General features: G+C 39.3%; 1 protein-coding gene across 15 annotated transcripts in view; it reads left to right on the top strand.

Moving 5' to 3' along the window:
• The window catches only part of SYNE1 (spectrin repeat containing nuclear envelope protein 1), a 465,530-nt gene that overhangs the window by 8,246 nt on the left and 433,122 nt on the right, over positions 1-24,162 (top strand). The gene's annotated exons all lie outside the window — the stretch shown is intronic.

The raw sequence follows: 24,162 nt of genomic DNA, 5'->3' as shown, positions 1-24,162 counted from the left end.
TTTCAAACTAGTCCATGCTATTTTAAGATGCTGTCTTCTTTAAGTAGAAAAAAGACAAAGCTCCTTTTTTGGTTTCGTGTCTGCATTAGTGTGACCTTAATGGCTATTCAGTTCAGTGTCTGGCTGAGAACTGAGTCATCGGCAAACTGTCTTTCAATAAAAAATGACGATACAGCACCATGACAAGGCCCTGATAAGGATATCATGACAATGGTGGACAAATAACTATATGCTACAGTCAAATAAGTAAACCAGTGGTTTAGTTATCCCAGCGAGAAAGCTCTTGGACATCTAGAAAGTCTTTAAGCAAAAAGAGGCCAAAAGGCCCAGAGGGGTGTCATGACCTGACGAGATTAATGGCTCGTGGCCCCGTGTGGACTGGAACCCCGTCCTTCACCTGTGTTCTTTCTCCAGCACCACATGGTTTTACACAAGAGAGTTAACAGGGAAATGTTACGGCAGCTCATAGATGAATTCTTCAGTGTGAATGGTTCAAGTTCTTTCATTTGAAATTGAAACTCATAATTTTCAAAGGAGTTTTTGGAAGTTAATAACAATTTGGCCAAATTATGAACGGATTTTGCATTAACAGAAAGATTGGAATGGCTTGTGACTGGGTTAATTCCCAGAACCTTGTCCTTCCTTTCCTTTTTAAGTGAGTAGTTGATTTTTACTTTGTTCTGGTTCCTAAAATCAAAGGCTGTGAACAGTATGACTTCCATCTGAACTAGAAAAATATTAAAATAGGCTTTAAAATACACACTTTAATATGTGTATTCCTTGAACCAGAAAAAAGAAATCATCATCCACACCTACATGAAAATATTGCTTCTTTTGTCACAGTCCTCCTGTTACTTCTCTCAGGCTTCAAATGGCTGTTTTCAGGATATAAAACTGGCCATACTTAGCCGTGTTTGGCTCTAGGCTTTGTCAAGCGAGCTTGAGCATAATACTGTAGCTTGGCTTTTGAGCATGTGACTTTGCACCGCAGCCGTCATATTAATCTGTCACAGCCCCACTTTCCTGGCTTCTAATGCATTTAATGTGCACACGAGCAGTCATTTCCAGTTAGGCACTTTTCACTTTCAGATACAGACCAGACTCTCACCTCTGGCTGTTCATGACCCGGAACATGCTCCGATTTATAGAAAATCAGGCTATCAGTGGGAATGGGTGTTTTTCTTTGTCTGACCGGAGACCACCCGTTTGACTGAAGCTCCTGCAGTCACGTGACCCCCACCCATGTTCATCTGCCTGGGCTGATTTGTGGTGCTTCCGTGCAAGCAGTGTTTGTTTCCCAACAATTGTGGAAAAATCCCACTCGTCATGCTGGAAAGAACCTGGTTAGATAAAAGACCAGATCCTTGCTGAATATGTGGGCATAAACCTCCTCTATAGGCTGAAAAACCTTTGACTGGGTCTCCCCGTTGCCAAGGATCTCCAGTTTAAGTGGTACATCTTTACTTGGGTGGATGGAACACTGAACTTGGAGTTCTTTACTCTGTCTTGTCCGTCTTTGCCGTTTGCCTGGGTACAAATGACTGAACCATTTTGTGCCCCCGTAACCTCAGCTTCAAAATGATGGAATGGAAACTTAGGGTTCTTTGCAAAAGTGTGGGAAGATACTTAGGTAACGAAGCAGATTTTCCTTTGAATGACTAAATGTGAAAATTCTGTGGATAAGATACATATTGACAACAAAGGAAAGGTGTAGAAAGTAAGTTTGAAACACTTAATTCAGAATCAGATTATGGTCCTACCAGCACTCTACTCTTTATACTTATTTTGGTTTGAGTGAAAATTCTTTTATTAAAGTAGTGGTTAGAGGTGAGAGGAGAGGGAAGGGTACTGATGCCTCAGTGTTTTGTTTTATTTTATTTTTTGTAGTGTAGCAGCATGGATGGACTTGGAGGACATTATGCTAAGTGAAATAAGTCAGAGAGAGAAAGACAAATACTGTAGGATATTGCTTAATGTGGAATCTAAAACATACAACAAACTAGTGAATATAACAAAAAAGAAGCAGACTCACATATATGGAGAACAAATTAGGGGTTACCAGTGGGGAGAGGGAAGTGGGGAGGGGAATATAGGGGTAGGGGAGTAAGTGGTACAAACTACTATGTATAAAATAAATAAGCTACAAGGATATATTGTAAAACACAGGGAACATAGCCAATATTTTATGATAACTATAGACAGAGTATAACCTTTAAAAACTGTGAATCATTGTATTATATACCTGAAATAACATATAATATTGCATAGCAACTATACATCAGTAAAAATTTTTTTATTAAGGTGATGGTTAGGAGTGAGAGGAGACAGAAGGGTACTGATGGCTCAGTGCTTTGTTCATTTGTTTGTTTTCGTGGATGTACAGATGGTTTTGCTTGAGAGGTGGGTGGAGTGGGGGAAAGCCCTGGAGTCCCACCCTCCCCGCACCCCAGGCCTGTGACGGTAAATGTCCTAATTTAGCATCTATGTGTTTAGGGACCCCACTTGCAAAGTGTGGACTGTTTTCACCCTGCTCAGCCCTCTCAAGATTGTTGTCAAGCTCAGTGACATAATAGACAAAAGATGCTTTAAAAACTATAAATACTGTCATATGGTCAGCTGTTCCAATTGTCATGGAAGAAAACTGGATGAGAAGGCACAGGCCTGACAGTTTGTTGCAAATTGGGCTAGTCATGCAGATTTGGGGAGGAATGTTAACCGTTTTTTTTATATTCTGTACTGTATAAAGCAAGTAACTGTATTACATAATGAAGGGACTATACTTACTGTATAATTTTTTTCCTCTCTAGTGTAAGAAAAAGTTATAACATGTCCTAAGGGTACTTGACAAATTTAGAACAATAAACCGTACAATTCAGAAGGAGAGAAAATTCCTGAGCCCTAGATACTTCTCATTAACTTTTAGCATCAGTTATGTCATAAAATAGGTAATTGGTGACAACAAAATGTAAGATCTGTACAAGATGCAACACATCTAGCCTGCAACAGTGAAAGCCAAATGACAGGGCTGGAAGGAAAGGTGATCTGCGGATTTGTCTGTTAACATATTGATCTGCTGGGTTAATTTTGCCGATTCAGCTGGCAAGGCCTCCTCTTCATCTCAGCTCTCACTGTGCATCCTGCTGATGGCTTTGAACCCAAACAAGAGTCAGCCGGCCAGAGGAGACCTGTCTTCTGCCAGGGGTATTGAGTAACTTTTCTTGCCTGCTAGAACCTCCAAACGAGGGACCAAGGTCCTAATAAACGGAGGGCTGCTATTATTACCTAGATAATTAAGACAAGTGAGGGAATTTATTTGAGGAACAGGAAATTTTTATTAACTTAAATAGAACCAGAGTTGCTATTTTCAAAGTTCAAATATATAAGAACATTCTTCTAGAATCCTCTTCTCTTTGCCTGGATAGATAATCCACATAACTAATGTTTCTCCCCCACTCTAGGGTTTTATTGTCATATCAGCTCCTTGTATAACTAATAAAAAGCATGTAACATTGAATAATGGTAACTTGGCTTTCCTCTCTTGCTTATTTAGTTTACAACCATAATTGTTGACTGTTTTTCTGCTTTTAGTTTTTACTTCCAGTGCTATGAAATTAAGGCACACACATAGATTGCTACATAATTTAGCTGCTACTGTAGCGGTTCAATATTTCACCTTTGCCAGTATTTGTACTTGTTCGGGCATGTTTTAGGCTGGGCTCCTGAATTATGGATGAGCGGACAGACTGCAATGAAGAGTTTTGTTTGCTCTTAAGAAGAATGAATGTTTCTGTAACTTTTATCCATTTAAATATAAGCAATTTAATATTTAAATAAAAGCAAATATTAGACACTGGCATAATACAGGGCATTTAAAATTTTTTTTTTTTTTTTTTTTTTTTTTGTGGTACGTGGGCCTCTCACTCTTGTGGCCTCTCCCGTTGCGGAGCACAGTCTCCGATGCGCAGGCTCAGTGGCCATGGCTCACGGGCCCAGCCGCTCCGCGGCATATGGGATCCTCCCGGACCGGGGCACGAACCCGTGTTCCCTGCATCGGCAGGCGGACTCTCAACCACTGCGCCACCAGGGAAGCCCAGGATTTTTAAATTAAAGTATCAATGTTGATTATTTCAAGGCAGGGTGGCATCCATGCAACCTTGCAGAGCAAGTGGTAAATGCCAGAGAAGACTCAAATGGGCAGGCTAGTGTGTCACATAGAGATCAATTTTGTAAAAAAGAAGAATTATTAACTACAAAGTTAAACTTTGATTTTTAAACCTTGTGAATAAAATCAAAGAGAGACAAATGAGGAAAGGAGTAAACATTTACTCTTGGAGATATATCTATGAAATTTGCTAACTGTTCAAAAAAAATAATCATGGCCTTCCCCTAAAATTGTTTTTATGATCAACATTGAACTTTTTTGGTTAAATATATTATTTCCTATAAATCTATTTTACTGTAAAAAAAAACACAAAACCCTCAGACTAACAAAAAAGCTTACTGAAAAGTAGAATAAACAACTATAACTAATGAAGACTTAATTTTCTTTTAGGTTAACATCAAATAAGCATTGGTAGGAAAAATTTGCCATCTTGTGGAGATTCTGATTTTTTTATAATGCTTTAAAGATTAAGTTTTGTTGCTTTGACTTAATGAATCTTCTTATTAAACTACAAAGTAGTGTCAAAGATCCATTTATCATATTTAGGCTGAAATTCTCCTTTTGGTTTAATCTCTTTGTTCCTATAATGGACATTATATGACAGCATCTCAAATTTAAATATAACACAAAACTCAACAAAAACAATGATGTTTTGGAACATCATAGTTCAATAAATATTTGATGAACAAGTAGATAAATCATGATCCCTAAATTAAGGAATCGAAGATGAGATTAGTCAAAACATACGTTAAAACAAAGGAAGAGGGGCTTCCCTGGTGGTGCAGTGGTTGAGAGTCCGCCTGCCGATGCAGGGGACACAGGTTCATGCCCCGGTCCGGGAAGATCCCACATGCCGCGGAGCGGCTGGGCCCGTGAGCCATGGCCGCTGAGCCTGCGCGTCCGGAGCCTGTGCTCCGCAACAGGAGAGGCCACGGCAGTGAGAGGCCCGCGTACCGCAAAATACAAACAAACAAAGGAAGAAACCAGTTAAATTGGCTTCTACTTTATTTGCTTTCTTTAAAAAAAATCTTTAACTGAATTTTAATCAAAATTGGGTTTTGACCATAAAATCATTTTAAGGACACCTGTCCAGTCTGAATGGGTGACTGTATTGACCCCTCAGATGTGTGTGTTGTTTTTGTAACTGTCGTGCTTTAAACACATTTTTCCTTCCTAAAGATATATTACATGTTCATATTACTATTAAATGTATTAAAGCATTTACATTTGTATAATGCCCTATTCTCCAAGCTTTTCCTTTTGCAGAGCCTTTTATCCACTGTGCATTATGGAGAAAGTGCCTGAAGCCTTCAGGATTTTTAAAGGCCTGTAAAAATATTGGCTCTCAAATAGAAAAAGAAAACTGCTAAATCAAAATTCACAAACGTTTACAAATGCTAAAATTATGTCAACTACCTTGAAGGTAGAAATTGGGTCAAATGCATGTCAGTGCCCTATACATTGAGTAGCACAGTGCATTTCCTAGTATGGACAATTCATAAGTATTGTTGAGTGAATATAATATAATATAAATACTTAACATCAGACTGATTTTCAGCGGTGGAAGCAGGGAGACTAGGAGGGTCAACTTTGATAACTCAGAAGAGAGACAAGAGTGGCTTCGACTAGATATTAAACAGTGGATAGAGACAGAAGTGGTAAAAATCTAGATATATTTCGAAAGTAAAGCCAAAAGATTTTGCTGATGGATTGGCTGTGGTGTGTGAGAGAGAGGAGTGAAAACTGGCCCCTTCATTTTTCATTTGGAAATGAGGAAATATATAAGACTGTTGGGAATAAGGTTGAGAAGGAAAATCAAGAGCTCTGGGGGACATGTTACATTTTAGATGGCTGGTGGACATCCAAGAGAGTAATTGAGTGTCTGGGGCTGTAGAGATCAAGGGAGAAGATACAGCTGGAAAAAAACATCTGGAAATCATAAGCACATAGAGAGTATTTAAAGCTGTGGGATGGGCTGACACCACCCAGGGAATAAGAATAGATAGAGGGCTTCCCTGGTGGCGCAGTGGTTGGGAGTCCGCCTGCCAATGCAGGGGACACGGGTTCGTGCCCCGGTCCGGGAAGATCCCACATGCCGCGGAGCGGCTGGGCCCGTGAGCCATGGCCGCTGAGCCTGCGCGTCCGGAGCCTGTGCTCCGCAAAGGGAGAGGCCACAACGGTAAGAGGCCCGCGTACCGCAAAAAAAAAAAAAAAAAAAAAAGATAGAAAAGAGGTTTGAGAACTAGAACATCCAACATCAGGGGCAGGAGGATGAGGAGAGCCCCACATATGAGACTGAGAGCTGCAGCCTCTGTGGTCAGAAGAAAGAAGACAGAAGGCTTCCCTGGCAGCCAAAGGAGAAAGTTCAAGGATGAAGTGATCAATTGTGTTGATGCCGTTAATGTTCTTTACATGTGCAGATTTCAATGTTTATAGCACATAAAAAGATTATGTGTTTTTTATATATAAATATCAGGCCTGAGTTGATGCATACAGTTTCAAAATCATTTCTGGAAGAAGAAAAGAATGGTCCTGTGCGTTGCCCATAAAGAGTTGCAGGGTTCTTGGAAGTTAATTGGATAAGAGCAATTCCTTAAGAATTAATTATATAAATAAAATTCTGTATTGATGTTGAGCCCAATCAATAATGCATCCTAAGGATAAAATAGCTCTCACTCAGGCCCTAATCAGTTCTCCATCCTTGTGCAGTTGGGGACCCTGCTGTGAACTGAAGGATTGTCCTTGTGAGAATGGTGCGTCCACTGATGCCATTTTGGACACCTGTGTGTGACTCTCACATCTCAGTGCACCTCCTTCGCTCATAAACCTCCATTTGCACCCCTTGACTTTATCTTTCTAGACTCGTTCCACATAAGGAAACTAAGAGCATTCCTCTCCTGTTTTGGAGAAAGTCTTTATGGAGTCGGTGTCATCTCTTTTCACTGCTTTGGTCATTGTTGAGTTAGCTCCTCTAGGACATAATGAAACTATGACATTCAAGGTGTTTGCATTATCTGAATCATTGTGACGACTTTGGAATTGCCCCTCCATTGAGACTGGGGTGGTAGGTACCATTCCCCAAAATGCTGTAACTGAATTTGGGAAAACGACGTTTGCGTTTGGGAGAACTCTTTCAATCATTGTGCTGGTAGCTATTTAACTCTGCCTGTGTTGAGTCAAACCTGGGGCCGTGGGTTGGCCTCTGTAAGAAAATGAAGGCCACACAGGTGCCCGTGAACTTTAGAGTTTCATGAATGTATAATTTAGGTAATAGATACCGATAAAGGGAAAAAGTGGTAGACTTTAAATGTCATGTGATATATTCCTGATATATCTTAAAAGCCTTATAGAAGCAATTCACACCCCAGGTTATTATTTTTCTCTTATATTTTCCTTCTAATTGGAGCTAATGAGAATATTGACACATTTTTTATGTGGTATTCACACCTAAATACATAGTTCCTGATCTTTGCGTGACATTTTGTAATTAAGCAATTATCAGTCATAGGATTCAGTTAATCATGTACTCATTTAGCTAGAAGTTATCGTGTAAGAATATATGCCACTTTGCCATAATCCTGAGGACAGGCAAATCATAATTTTCTGTTTGTTTTACTCAAATAAATGAATGAAAATGGGAGAAGGAGGAATTGACAACTGCCTCAAACAGAGTCAAGGTGAAATGGTTTATGTAAGATTTTAAATTCCTTGGATGTAGTGAAGTTTGCTTTAGTATTTTTTAAATAGTTTCTATGGTAACCTATGTTCTTTTTGTTTCCTCATTGTTCACAATGACCTCTTGGATTAAAAACAAACAATTCCTTCCTCCTCTGCTGATATTAATCTTTCATGTTTAGTAAACTCTGGTCCCCACCCATGTTTTAAAAAAATTATTTACCTTGAATTATACAGCTGTTCTCCATTCTTTTGCTTCCTTTCTCCTCACATGTCACCAACATTGTTCACATGGCATTTTGAATCCCTTTTATCTATTTATTCTTTATTATACTGATGACTTGTTTACTGATTTGGGCCAGGAGTCTGCACGTCTGGAGCCTGTGCTCGGCAATGGGAGAGGCCACAACAGTGAGAGGCCCGCGTACCGCAAAAAAAAAAAAAAAGCAAAAAGAAAAAGCGTAGATAGAAAAGAGGTTTGAGAACTAGAATATCCAACATCAGGGGCGGGAGGATGAGGAGAACCCCACATATGAGACTGAGAGCTGCAGCTTCTGTGGTCAGAAGAAAGAAGACAGAAGGAAAATTTGAAATTTCCAGGACTTATCTTGTGGGTTTTTTTGTTATTGTTGCTGATTTTCTTATTATTTTATGGACCATGGTGTTCATGTTGCCAAGAATTACACTAATTACATACACATGGTCACAGTTTTCAGCTCCTTTACTTTTCTGAGAGTTCTCACAGATTTTTATCCACTTGTGGTTGAAATGAGCATTCATTGCTCTAATATAGAAGGGAAAAATGTGGAATTCTTACCCAGAAACCCGGGAGCTAAACAGCACCCTTGATATTATAATGAAAGAGATTGTTCAAAATACAACTCCAGTTGGGTCTTGCCCCCTGTTTCAAAGCCTACAGTGACTCATCATAACCTTTAAGATAAATTCATTATTCGAAATGGATCTTCCTATGTGGCTCCTTCTAACTTCCTGTCTTTGTTTCTGATCACCCTCCATAAATGATGTTGTTTCCACCACCCTGAACCACTTCTGGTTTTCCTCAAGCTAATTTCCGTCTCACTTCCATGTGTTTGCATGTTCTCTTTCTCTCTGTCGCTCTCTCCCCTTTTTCTTTTTCTTTACCTAGACTTGGCTCAGGCTTTAAGACTCAGATAGCACATTGTCTCCACTCTCCCCATGCCACCAGCCAAAGTGAAACGACTCCTCCTTTGTCCTCTACTGTCAGTATGCTTCTGTTAAAGTACTGATTATATCAGTCTGTCATGGTTTGTTTCTTTCTCTCTGTGTCGCATTAGAATATTCGAACCTTGAGGGTAGGGGTCTTGTCTTAGTCAACTTTGGATATCCAGTACTGAGCACAAAACTTGACATGTAGTAGGTACTCAGTTCACCCAATTGTGCATGCCTGCATTTAATAAATATTTTTTGAGCCTCTGCTGTGTCCAAGTCCTCTGACTACAGATGTGAATATGATATATGGGGTTTCTCTCCTTGTGGGGCCGTAGTCTACTGGAGTGACATGATAATTAACAAGGAATTTATAAACTGGGTGATAGATATGATGTGTAAGTATATGTTTGATGAATAAATGAATGAATAAATGAAATTTCCACAAAACACGCAGATGTAATTAAGTAAATTGACCAGCCTAGCAGACCATTTAATGGTCTAAATTATCTTCATGTAATCTTTTACTCTGCCTGAGTTGAAAACACCTTATTTAAAAGCCCAGGTCCCAGTTTTATAAAACTGGTGTGGTTGTTTAGATTGGAAGTGACTTATCGTTTATAATTTGATGTTCTTATTTTGAAGATGAAGTGACAGAGTTCTTGAGCAGTGAAATGATAAGCAAGGTCATAAGTAGATATATGAGGAACTCCCACCTCTGAGAAAATTGAGGGGTAACTTGCTTTTCATATATTAGTGCATATTCCTTCAAGATTATTCTTTTGCATAGTTGCTAATGATCAACTGGGTCATTATGGATAGGAGACAAGACTAGCTCTGTAATTTTTTATTTTGGCTTAGTACAAATAAAAGTGTGGGCCCTTGTTCAACAGTTATTAAGAACAGTTAATATGCAGCAGAACATTGAGCCACGTGTAGGGCCAATCTGGGTATAGGGCCCATCTGGGTGCAGGGCCCCATACAGTACCCAAGTCACACACCCATGAGGCCAGCACTGGTAGGAGATCAGACTTGGGAGAACTTCAGACCCTGAGGGCCACTGCAAAAGCAAAATTAAGAGGTGGAAGAGGGTGAAGAGGAGACGAAGCGAAACATCCAAAGGAGCCCTTAGCTATCTCAGAATTGTATCTGAAACAGTCTTGTAGAAAAGGAGGACTGTCTCTCTCACCTCATCTCAACCCTTCCTTGACTGGAACACAGAGCTAGTCCTTGAGCACTTGAGCGCAATCAATCAACTGGTCTGTGGGTTAAATATACTGGGGGCCTGGGAGCCTTCCCATCACTTACAATCTTATCTTTCTAGGTTTCAAAATAACTTATCAAAAAAATGATTCATGGCCACTTAGCGAATTGAAGCTTGCTTATACATTTCATCAAAAGGAAAGATCATTTTGATTATTAATTATTTTAATATCCAGTTTTCTACCAAAAACATTTAGGTTGTACTGAATAATCATGATGAGAAACTAGGAATTATTTTCTTATTTCTAGATGTATTCATGTTAATCATATCCCTTTAATATCTCTGTTCTACGATTAGTAGCACTACAGTCAAATTTGTAAGAAATGTGATACAGGCCATATGAAAAGATTTGGTGGAAATTTCTTGTGTCTTGACTTCATCTTATTCAGTAAACTTGTGAAAAATCCCTAAAGAGTGCATGGCTTTTGTGTTTACAAGTCAAAAGGCATGAAAACATATGGTTGTGAAAGCATTGCCAAGTTCATGGGTCTCATACAGTGAGTGTCACATATTCTGAGATCATTTCATGTTCTAATGTTACGATACTTTTCTATTTTCATAATTATGCTAGGTAGACACCTATGCATAATTAATGAATTTTATGAACTAATATAAAGCATAGTTAAATCAGACTGGAAACGTGTATACAAACAGCACTCTTTTTTTATTCTTTTCCATTATGGTTAATTATAGGATATTTAATTTAGTTCCCTGTGCTATATAGTAGGACCTTGTTGTTTATCCATTCTGTATATAATAGTTTGCATCTGGTAATCCCAGACTCCCAATCCGTCCCTCCCCCCCGCCCCTTGGCAACCACAGGTCTGTTCTCTATATCTGTGAGTCAGTTTCGCTTTCGTAGATAAGTTCATTTGTGTCAGAGTTTAGATTCCACATATAAGTGATATCGTATGGTATTTGTCTTTCTCTGACTTACTTCACTTAGTATGATAATCTCTAGGTACATCCATGTTGCTGCAAATGGCATTATTTCATTCTTTTTTATGGCTGGGTTGTATTCCATTTTATATATATATATATATACATATACATATATATACACACACACACACACACTCACCCCCCCACATGTTCTTTATCCATTCATCTATTGATGGATATTTAGGTTGTTTCCACGTCTTGGCTATTGTAAATAGTGCTGCTATGAATATAGGGATGCGTGTATCTTTTCACATTATAATTTTGTCCAGATATATGCCCAAGAGTGGGATTGCTGGATCATATGGTAGCTCTAGTTTTAGTTTTTTGAGGAACCTCCATACTGTTTTCCATAGTGGCTGTACCAATTCATTCCCACCAGCAGTGTGGGAGGGTTCCTTTTTCTTCACACTTCTCCAGCATTTATTTATCTGTAGGCTTTCTGATGATGGCCATTCTGACCGGTGTGAGGTGGTACCTCATTTTAGTTTTGATTTGCATTTCTCTAATAATAGGGATGTTGAGCATCTTTTCATTTGCCAGCTGGCCATCTGTATGTCTCCTTTGGAGAAGTGTCTATTTAGGTCTTCTGCCCATTTACAAGTAGCGCTCTTTAACATTTTCTGTTTGGTTTTATAATGTCTGTTTTCTATGAAATACACGTCTCACCTTTGTGATAAAATGGCACCTGCTCACCACCACAATAATCAGACAAAGAAGGAGTGGTGGTCCTGATGTATTTTAAAGCCTTGTATATTTTTTTCTTTTGATACTTTGTACTTTTAAAAAGAACAGTTTCATGACACCATTGAGTCTTGGACATACTTTTTGAGTTTAATATGATGATAGCAGTGGTCACATAAAACTCCATCAAGTATCTATAAATATTTGGAAGATGGCCAGTTATATTAAAAATATCACGTTGTCTGTTTAACATTACCCATAAAAATCTGCATTTTTTAGATTCCCTAGGTAACACTCAGTGATTGAAATCTAAGTGTCCTGAAAGGCTTATAGAATCTTATCATTTTTGAGGGAAAACTCGTAAAAGATCTTGTCTAACTCTGAGTTTTAAAGATGAGTAATTGAAATTCCTGAAGATTAAACAACTTTTACAAAGTCATGCATTTAGTTAAGGCAAAATCAGACTAGGACCTTAGATTATCTGACTTTCTCCAGAATTACGGAATTTTCTCCTCATGATAAAATTATATGGCTCATGAATAAGCATTGCCTTTTCAGCTTTGTTCTGAGTTGAAAAGCAAGGTTGATATTTAGTGTGTGCTTAGTTCACATAAAAACGTACACTTTGTATTTACCTCTAATTAGAGCACTTTTTACAAATAGCTGGAGCTGTTGAGGGCATAGCCAACGTCTGTCTCAACTTTGCAAAATATGGTAAATGTTCACTGAACAATTGTTGAACGGATATTAGGTTAGTAAAGTCGCCTCCTCTGCAGTGTGCCTTTGAAGAGAGAGAGAGAGAGAGAGAGAAAGAGAGAAAGAGAGACGGAGGAAGAGAGGGAGATAGGGGAAGCGAGAGAGCTCATCACTTGACTTTTTAACTGTTGCTTCAATAGGGCTATTGCAAAAATTTCTCTGTAGAGACTACTTATTTGCTGTAGTCACTTGAACTAGAAATTATTAACTATAGGCTGTAGCTTAAAAAATAATGTTAGGGCTTCCCTGGTGGCGCAGTGGTTGAGAGTCCGCCTGCCAATGCAGAGGACACGGGTTCGTGACCCGGTCGGGGAGGATCCCACGTGCCGCGGAGCGGCTGGGCCAGTGAGCCATGGCCGCTGAGCCTGCGCGTCCGGAGCCTGTTGCTCCGCAACGAGAGAGGCCACAACCAGTGAGAGGCTCGCGTACCGCAAAAAAAAAAAAAAAAAAAAAAAAAAAAAAAAAAAAAAAAAAAAAATGTTATTCTCAAGGACGCTTTTTCTTCTGAAAGCTTTGCCATGCGATTGGCTCGTTTCTTTGCATTTGTGTGATCTTTTGTTTGTGAAATACAGTAATGAGTGGCCATTTAGCAGATATTCCATTCCTACAACAATTATAAATTGAACACCTCCTATGTTCCAGATACTGTTAAGCATAGAGGATCTTGCTCTGAAACTGACAGCCGTGTCCTGTTCCTTACGGGACTTCAAAGCTAGTAACCAGTTTGTAACCATAATTGAAGAATTTTGCCACGGGTCACTCTGGACAGGGGGCAGAGGATGCTTTGGAAGTAGGTTGACATTCCTCCTGGTCAGATGCCAGACATGGCCCCAGGAGCCTCCCTGGCTACCACTGTGCAGATGCTCTGCCTCGGGCACCGGCCCTTCCTCATGTTAATTCTCATGCCAGCTTTTGGGAACCAGGCCACAGTCTGACAGAATTGCCAATGAGCTCCCCTTCTCGCCACACTCCAGATGGGCCTTTGGGCTGTGGACAACAAACTGTGGCTCCTTTTCTCTAAGCACTGCCAAGCCACGGACTGGGAGGACGGAGGGATGAAAGACACTCGCTTCCTTCCCCATGGCGCATCCACAGTGCATTTATGCCACAGATTTTTAACGTTAACCTATTGTTCATTATACCAGGAAAAGCTGGCTTTTGTTCTGTGTCCAAGACTTTTAGGAATAGTCATTGTTAATTATTACTTTCCTGAACTTCGTGTTTTAACTTTGGTTTGGGGAAGGTATGAACTAGTTGAATGGCATACTCTGCCCATTCTATTTAAAACCAAGCATTACTCTAATGAACACATATAGCTGCAAGAGTAATTTAAAATAATTTTTAAATTACTAAAAGCCCCAATCCTTGATCGCAACTATAAAAATATCTTTAAACATCTGTGTTTAGAAAAACAAAATTGTTCCTATGCTCCAAACTATAAAGAAAGCCCTTCTACCCAGAAAGCTATGTGCAGTTCCAACCTGACATTGGTTTTAATTGGCTCAGTTATTGATGCTTCAGAAAGGGAGTTTTATAAGGGAAAAGTTGAATCAGGCTTAAGTGCTAACCACTGGACTCAAGTGCTGTAATGCATTTCTTCCTGGCAGAGTTGCTTCATAACCAGCTATACATTAATGACAGCTTTTATGTGTTTGTTAAAGATAACTATTTCCTGTTATCCAAAATAGCTTCTATGTAGGTCAGATTATCAATGCAGAACATTAGACACTCCCTTTACATTTCAAGAACTAACAGTGCTTTGAAATACCAAGTGGCTTTTGTTTCTGGTTTGAGAGAGGAAACATGAGTCCATTTTTCAAAAACGTCTCCATTGCTAGTTGACTATTTAATAATTTAAGATAGATGTCTAGAAAATACAGAGATTTTTATCATTACTTTTTTAGCCACATGGGCTGAAAGAAAGAAGTCCAAATGGAAAGCTAGTAAGATTGCTATACTTTAAGCAAAAATATTCTTCATAAACTATAGTAATTGTTTTTAGCATTTTATCAGTGAGATTAACCAAAAAATGTACTAGACAGGTTTCTAAATTTTTTCCCCAAATTTAGATAACTTAATTTTCTCAGATTATACAAATAGTATGTTTCTTAAAATTCAACCATTATAGAAAAGTATAAACAACAAAGTGATAATGTCTCCAATTCACTGAGGTAGGTGAATAGATGACAGATAGATGACAGACAGATGTATCTAAGTATTTTGGTGGATATCCTTCTACGTGTTTTTCAGTGCACACACCTATAGAGGAGAAAAGCTGGACCCCCTGCTAACGGGGGGCGAGCGCATGACCCCCACCTCCCCCGCCCTCGCGCTGCCTCTGTCCCTGGCGCGCGGCCACCCAGTGTAGCACAAACCCGCGCGTCCTGGCCGCCCCTTTGTACACACCGCCGCCGAAGGAGGCTCCGAGGGGGGCGCAGGCTCAAGCCCTGCGTTTTCTCTTCTTTTACTTTTTTTTTTGACTTTGGAAGAGAGAAGAACAGAGTGTTCGATTCTGCCCTATTTATGTTTCTACTCGGGAACAAACGTTGGTTGTGTGTGTGTGTGTGTGTTTTCTTGTGTGGGATTTTTAAAGAAATGGGAAGAAGAAAAAAAAACCTCCCTCCTTCCCTTTCCTCGCTCTCGCTTCCCTTCCCCTTCCATCCCTCCGAAGCCCCCTGCTCCCGCCCTTTTTCTTCTGTTTGTTTTTTTGTTTCGTTTTGCTATGAGTCCACATTCCTGTTTGTAATCCTTGGTTCTTTTATTCTCTGTAGTTTTTTTTTAATGCAACAATATATAGTGCACTTCCTCACACGTCAATAAATATAAACCTACAGTGACATTGAACGGCTAAATAATATTCCGTTTTAGATACGCACCATAGTTGGTTTAACTAGTCCTCTTTTGGGACTCACTTTTCACTATTATAAGTAAGATTAATAATCTTTTGACGTAGGATGCTCTTTCTGTATTGGATTTTACATTAAGAAACAGACTAAATGTGATATGGTTTATACTTTTTAAGAATCAGTTGTATAATCATTTTAGTGAGCAAGTTTTCAAAAGAATAAGATGGTGAAAATCTAATTATCATTATCAGTGACTTAAAAGTTTGAATAGAAGTTGGTATGTTCCCCATTACTATGGAATATTTTCTCATGAAGTTCGCACACATTTTCTCCAGATATAGTGAAACTACCTAATCCAGAAGGAGAGTAGCTCTCCTGGTATCTGCATCTGATTTAAATGGGAACTTCTGAAAGGAGATTTATGTCAGGAGCTGATGCTTCCTTTCCTATGAACAGACTGATTCCCATTCAGCGATGGGCAGCACCATCAGTAGCATTTTATTCAAAATGACACAAACATTTTTGCAAAACAATACTACCTGTGTTATAATTACACTGAATTTAGTCCTCATATTGCAGAATATAATCTTGAAATCAAGAATGCAGGACAAAAAATAATCTCCAACCCTGAGGTAATAATGTGTAGGCAGTTGAGGGACTGGAGTTTTATTTTCCTTTTCCTTGATTCACGCAGACCACTGGCTCAGCTCTCAGTTTGATGCCGTGAGTGGGAGGGAGAAGTTGCGAGAAGTCAGGAAAATAATAGGGGCCAAGACGCTACCATCTTGCCTTGTATTCCTGCCAGTGATTGTTTCACCTGCAGAGCAGTTCCTTTAGTGTGATGCTAAAGGAACAGATGCTCTTCCCTGGCTGGCCCCTGCTCCTGCTTCTACATTGTGCCCTGTCTCACAGTTACTCCTATTTTATTCCTCAGCTCGAGGTTAGTGGCCACAGAGCGGGTGCCTGTCCCACCAGGTTAGCTCTTTTGGTAGGACTCACTCAGTCTCTTAGTCTCTCCCTCCCTGCCTCCCTGACTTCTCTCTGTCTCTGTCTCTCTCTCTCTCTGAATAGTAACTACTTAAAACTCGACAGGTATTAACTAAACAATAAAGCACCTCTGGGTCTGGTTTCAGATCATGAGAAATTTTTATTTATATTCTACTTGTTCCCAAAGGATTGAAAATAACAAAAATACACACAACCCAATGCAATTTGTTTTCAAATGAGGAAGCGAGTAAGTGATACCCAATGGAAAGTACTAATTAACATCACCTTCCTTCTTCACTTCGTGCAATGACCAAGTTTGTCTCCAGCTGAGGGATGAAGAGGTCAGGATGCTGGAGGAGTGGAGGGTGGAGAAGATGCACAGTGTCTTATCTCCAGGTTGCTGAGTGCCAGACTTTGGCATCCGTTGAAGGAGCATAAAATGAGTGGACATCAAGGGGCGAGACAACCCAGGACAAGGAACATCTGGATAAACAAACAAAGTGACTGGGGGACACTGGGGATGAATTTCGAAAGCCTGTGTAGCCTTCTACATGCAGCCTGTGACTGATTATAAAGGACTCAGGATGGAATCAGTAGGGAACACATACCCCTCACCCTCACTCTTTGTTTAAACAGTCTCACATTGCCCAATGCTTAGACCTCATCATATGAACCATTTCTCTCAGTGCTGTTTAGATTTCATTCCTGTTGGAACTGTTGCTAGTCTAGTGACTCTCAAATCATTTCAGATCATGATTTGTAATCCTGTCTGCGGGTGTCCAAGGTGCCCTCTGCCCACGGCCTGAACTTCATTTTTACACTTTAGCTATTCAGCAGGGCTGTATCCTGCCAGGATCCTTTGTCCTTCAGGAAAGGAAAGCATTTACATCCTTATCGTGCTGTGGTTTTCTCATCTGACTTAGGCTGGTATCGTTCATCTGCTTCATTTACCCCTACCATTTGCTTCTCAGTGGCACTGGTGGTTGAAAGTTGACCTTAACCTATTGCTGCCTCTTCTTTGGTTTGTCTCAAATGTATTGATTAGCCCAAGTTAAGGTTGAATACCCCATTAGGTGAGCCTCAGTTTCTTCAATTAACCTGTGCCCAGCTAGGTCTACTGTTGTTCACGGTCTTTTTTATTTTTTGAATTAAATTTAATTAATTTATTTATTTATTAAAGGGAAATTTTTTTTTGAATTTTAGAATTTTCTTTACTTTTTTATACAGCAATTTCTTATTAGTTATCCATTTTATACATATTAGTGTATATATGTCAATCCCAGTCTCCCAGTTCACCACACCACACCCCCCTCCACTTTACCCCCTTGGTGTCCGTAAGTTTGTTCTCTACATCTGTGTCTCTATTTCTGCCCTGCAAACCGGTTCAACTGTACCATTTTTCTGGATTCCGCATATATGCGTTAATATATGATATTTGTTTTCTCTTTCTGACTTACTTCACTCTGGATGACAGTCTCTAGGTCCATCCACATCTCTACAAATCAGCCAACTTCGTTCCTTTTTATGGCTGAGTAATATTCCGTTGTATATATGTACCACAACTTCTTTATCTATTTATCTGCCATTGGGCATTTAGGTTGCTTCCATGACCTGGCTATTGTAAATAGCGCTGCAAATGAACATTGGGGTGCATGTGTCTTTTTGAATTATGGTTTTCTCTGGGTATATACCCAGTAGTGGGATTGCTGGATCATATGGTAATTCTATTTTTAGTTTTTTAAGGAACCTCCATACTGTTCTCCATAGTGGTTGTATCAATTTACATTCCCACCAACAGTGCAAGAGGGTTCCCTTTTCTCCACACCCTCTCCAGCATTTGTTTGTAGATTTTAAAAAAAATTTTATTTAATTTATTTTTTTATACAGAAGGCTCTTATTAGTTATCCATTTTATACATATTAGTGTATATATGTCAATCCCAATCTCCCAATTTGTTGTTTGTAGATTTTCTGATGATGCCCATTCTGACCAGTGTGAGGTGATACCTCATTGTAGTTTTGATTTGCATTTCTCTAACAGTTAGTGATGTTGAGAAGGTTTTCATGTGCCTCTTGACGACCTATATGTCTTCTTTGGAGAATTGTCTATTTAGGTTTTCTGCCCATTTTTTGATTGGATTCTTTGTTTTTTTTAATATTGAGCTGCTCTTTATATATTTTGGAGATTAATCCTTTGTCCGTTGATTCGTTTGCAAATGTTTTCTCCCATTCTGAGGGTTGTCTTTTTGTCTTGTTTATAGTTTCCTTTGCTTTAAGTTTCATTAGGTTCCATTTGTTTATTTTTGTTTTTATTTCCATTACTGTAGGAAGTGGGTCAAAAAAAGATCTTGCTGTGATTTATGTCAAAGACTGTTCTTCCTATGTTTTCCTCTAAGAGTTTTATAGTGTCCGGTCTTATATTAAGGTCTTTAATACATTCTGAGTTTATTTTTGTGTATGGTGTTAGGGAGTGTTCTAATTTCATTCTTTTACATGTATCTGTTCAGTTTTCCCAGCACCACTTATCGAAGAGACTGTCTTTTCTCCAGTATATATCCTTGCCTCCTTTGTCATAGATTAGTTGACCATAGGTGTGTGGGTTTATCTCTGGGCTTTCTATGGTGTTCCATTGATCTATATTTCTGTTTTTGTGCCAGTACCATATTGTCTTGATTACTGTAGCTTTGTAGTATAGTCTGAAGTTAGGGAGTCTGATTCCTCCAGCTCCATTTTTTTCCCTCAAGATTGCTTTGGCTATTCAGGGTCTTTTGTGTCTCCATTACAAATTTTAAGCTTTTTTGTTCTAGTTCTATAAAAGATGTTGTTAGTAGTTTGATACGGATTGCATTGAATCTGTAGATTGCTTTGGGTAGTATAGTCATTTTCACAATATTGATTCTTCCAATCCAAGAACATGGTATATCTCTCAGTCTGTTTGTGACATCTTTGATTTCTTTCATCAGTGTCTTATAGTTTTCTGAGTACAGGTCTTTTGCCTCCTTAGGTAGGTTTATGCCTAGGTATTTTATTCTTGTTGTTGCAATGGTGAATGGGATTGTTCTTTAATTTCTCTTTCTGACCTTTCATTGTTAGTGTATAGGAATGCAAGAGATTTCTGTGCATTAATTTTGTATCCTGCAACTTTACCAAATTCATCAATTAGCTCTAATAGTTTTCTGGTGACCTCTTTAGGATTCTCTATGTATAGTATCATGTCATCTGCAAACAGTGACAGTTTTACTTCTTCTTTCCCAATTTGTATTCCTTTTATTTCTTTTTCTTCTCTGATTGCCATGGCTAGGACATCCAAAACTGTGTTGAATAATAGTGGTGAGAGTGGACCTCCTTGTCTTGTTCCTGATCTTAGAGGAAATGCTTTCAGTTTTTCACTATTGAGAATGATGTTTGCTGTGGGTTTGTCATATATGGCCTTTATTATGTTGAGGTAGTTTCCCTCTATGCCCACTTTCTGGAGTGTTTTTATCATAAATGGGTGTTGAATTTTGTCAAAAGCTTTTCCTGCATCAATTGAGATGATCATATGGTTTTTATTCTTCAATTTGTTAATATGGTATATCACATTGATTTGCACATATTGAAGAATTCTTGCATCCCTGGGATAAATCCCACTTGATCATGGTGTATGATCCTTTTAATATGTTGTTAGATTCTGTTTGTTAGTATTTTGTTGAGGATTTTTGCATCTATATTCATGAGTGATATTTGTCTGTAATTTTCTTTTTTTGTAGTATCTTTGTCTGGTTTTGATGTGAGGGTGATGGTGGCCTCGTAGAATAGTTTGGGAGTGTTCCTTCCTCTGCAATGTTTTGGAAGAGTTTGAGAAGGATGGGTGTTAGCTCTTCTTTAAATGTTGGATAGAATTCTCCTGTGAAGCCATCTGGTCCCAGACTTCCATTTGTTGGAGGATTTTTAATCGCAGTTTCAATTTCATTACTTGTGATTGGTCTGTTCATATTTTCTATTTCTTCCTGGTTCAGTCTTAGAAGGTTATACCTTTCTAAGGATTTGCCCATTTCTTCCAGGTGTCCATTTTATTGGCATAGAGTTGCTTGTAGTAGTCTCTTAGGATGCTTTGAATTTCTGTGGTGTCCGTTGTAATGTCTCCTTTTTCATTTCTAATTTTATTGATTTGAGTCCTCTCCCTCTTTTTCTTGATGAGTCTGGCTAAAGGTTTATCAGTTTTGTTTGTCTCCTCCAAGAACCAGATTTTAGTTTTATTGATCTTTACTATTGTTTTCTTTGTTTCTATTTCATTTATTTCTTCTCTGATCTTTATGATTTCTTTCCTTCTGCTAACTTTGGGGTTCTTTTGTTCTTCTTTCTCTAGTTCCTTTAGGTGTAAGGATAGATTGTTTACTTCAGGTTTTTCTTGTTTCTTGAGGTAGTTTTGTATTGCTCTAAACTTCCCTCTTAGAACTGCTTTTGCTGCATCCCAAAGGTTTTGGATCATCGTGTTCTTGTAATCATTTGTCTCTAGGTAATTTTTGATTTCCGGTTTGATTTCTTCAGTGATCTCTTGGTTATTTAGTGACATATTGTTTAGCCTCCATGTGTTTATGCTTTTCACGTTTTTTTCCCTGTAATTTATTTCTAATCTCATAGTGTTGTGGTCAGAAAAGATGCTGATATGATTTCAGTTTTCTTAAATTTACCAAGGCTTCATTTATGACCCGAGATGTGATCTACCCTGGAGAATGTTCCATGCACCCTTGAGAAGAAAGTGTAATCTGCTGTTTTTGGATGGAATGTCTTATAAATATCAATTAAACCTGTCTGGTCTATTGTGTCATTTAAAGCTTGTGCTTCCTTATTAACTTTCTGTCTGGATGATCTGTCCATTCGTGTGAGTGAGGTGTCAAAGTCCCTCACTATTATTGTGTTACTGTCGATTTCCTCTTTTATAGCTGTTAGCATTTGCCTTATGTATTGAGGTGCTCCTATGTTGGGTGTATATATATTTATAATTGTTGTATCTTCTTCTTGGATTGATCCCTTGATCATTACATAGTGTCCCTCCTTGTCTCTTGTGGCATTCTTTATTTTAAAGTCTATTTTATCGGATATGAGTATTGCTACTCCAGCTTTCTTTTGATTTCCATTTGCATGGAATATCTTTTTCCATCCCCTTACTTTCAGTCTTTATGTGTCCCTAGGTCTGAAGTGTGTCTCTTGTAGACAGCACATATATGGATCTTGTTCTTGTATCCATTCAGCGAGTCTGTGTCTTTTGGTTGGAGCATTTAATCCACTCACATTTAAGTTGATTATTGATATGTATGTTCCTATTACCATTTTCTTAATTGTTTTGGGTTTGGTTTTGTAGGTCCTTTTCTTCTCTTGTGTTTCCCACTTAGAGAAGTTCTTTTAGCATTTGCTGTAGAGCTGGTTCAGCTGTGGTGCTGAATTCTCTTAGCTTTTGCTTGTCTGTAAAGCTTTTGATTTCTCCATCGAATCTGAATGAGATCCTTGCCGGGTGGAGTAATCTTGTTTGTAGGTTCTTCCCTCTCATTACTTTAAGTATATCATGCCACTCCCTTCTGGCTTGTAGAGTTTCTGCTGAGAAATCAGCTGTTAAACCGTATGGGAGTTCCCTTGTATGTTATTTGTTGGTTTTCCCTTGCTGCTTTCAATAATTTTTCTTTGCCTTTAATATTTGCCAATTTGATTACTGTGTGTCAGTGTGTTTCTCCTTGGGTTTATCCTGTATGAGACTCTCTGTGCTTCCTGGAGTTGAGTGGCTATTTCCTTTCCCATGTTAGGGAAGTTTTCGACTCTAATCTCTTCAGATATTTTCTCTGGTCCTTTCTCTCTCTCTTCTCCTTCTGGGACTCCTGTCATGCGAATATAGGGATGTATTTCATGTTGTCCCAGAGGTCTCTTAGGCTGTCTGCATTTCTTTTCATTCTTTTTTCTTTATTCTGTTCTGCAGCAGTGAATTCCACCATTCTGTCTTCCAGGTTACTTATCCGTTTTTCTGCCTCAGTTATTCTGCTATTGATTCCTTCTAGTGTATTTTTCATTTCAGTTATTGTATTGTTCATCTCTGTTTGTTTTTTCTTTAATTCTTCTAGATCTTTATTAAACATTTCTTGCATCTTCTCGATCTTTGCCTCCATTCTTTTTCTGAGGTCCAGGATCACCTTCACTATCATTATTCTGAATTCTTTTTCTGGAAGGTTGCCTATCTCCACTCCATTTAGTTGTTTTTCTGGGGTTTTATCTTGTTCCTTCATTTGGTACATAGTCCTCTGCCTTTTCATTTTGGCTATCTTTCTGTGAATGTGGTTTTCATTCTACTGGCTGCAGGATTGTAGTTCTTCTTGCTTCTGCTGTCTGCCCTCTGGTGGATGAGGCTATCTAAGAGGCTTGTGCAAGTTTCCTGATGGGAGGGACTGGTGGTGGGTAGACCTGGATTTTACTCTGGTGGGCAGAGCTCAGTAAAACTATAATCTGCTTGTCTGCTGATGGGTGGGTGTGAGTTCCCTCCCTGTTGGTTGTTTGGCTTGAGGTGACCCAGCACTGGACCCTTCAGGCTCTGTGATGGTTATAATGGCGGACTCCAGGATGGCTTACTCCAAGGAGTACTTCCCAGAACTTCTGCTGGCAGTGTCCTTATCCCTGCAATGAGCCACAGCCCCCCTGGCCCCCCCTGCCCCCCCCCCCCCCGCATCTGCTGGAAACCCTCCCACAGTAGCAGGTAGGTCTGGTTCAGTCTCCTTTGGGGTCACTGCTCCTTCCCCCGGGGTCCCGATATGCACACTACTTTGTGTGTGCCCTCCAAGAGTGGAGTCTCTGTTTCCCGTAGTCTTGTAGAAGTCCTGCAGTCAAATCCTGCTAGCCTTCAAAGTCTGATTCTCTGGGAATTCCTCCTCCCGTTGCCAGAACCCCAGGTTGGGAGGCCTGACATGGGGCTCAGAGCCTTCACTCCAGTGGGTGGACTTCTGTGGTATAATTGTTCTCCAGTTTGTGAGTCACCCACTCAGCAGTTATGGGATTTGATTTTATTGTGATTGAGCCCCTCCTACCGTCTCATTGTGGCTTCTCCTTTGTCTTTGGATGTGGGGTATCTTTTTGGTGAGTTCCAGTGTCTTCCTGTCGACGATCGTTCAGCAGTTAGTTGTGATTCTGGTGCTCTCGCAAGATGGAGTGAGTCCTTCTCCTCTGCCATCTTGAACCAATCAGAGTGTTCAGAGATCTCTGCTGTTCATGGTCTTGACAACGAGCACCATCATCCATAAGTTCTGTCTCTTGACTGTCAGCAAGTGCTTCTCTTCTTCCTACTTTTAAGCCTTTAACTCCCTGTTGAACATCTACCAACATTCCTGCTTTTGGTATAAATAAGTGCTCCCTAGCTTAGTGGAGAAGGAGGCTTCCTCACCTCACACCAACAATGTTTTTCTCATTCCCAAGTTCTCTTTGGTGCCTTCTTAAATTTGGAAGGTGATCTTCCCAAATTATCTAATTTTAGGTTTTCAACTTTAGGACAGTATAAATATATCGGAAAACAAAAGCATGGTTTCCATCAAGAAAAGAGAAAAATTATTTGTTCCTCCCCTCACTGGACATTTAGTTCCTTATTGAAATATTGTTGTTAGCGTAGCTACATTTGCGTAAGAGCTTTTTAATTTCACGGTACATGGA

Source organism: Stenella coeruleoalba, assembly GCF_951394435.1.
Source record: "Stenella coeruleoalba genome assembly, chromosome: 12".
NCBI classification, from domain to species: Eukaryota; Metazoa; Chordata; class Mammalia; order Artiodactyla; family Delphinidae; genus Stenella; species Stenella coeruleoalba.
This window is presented reverse-complemented; position numbering and strand designations above follow the sequence as displayed.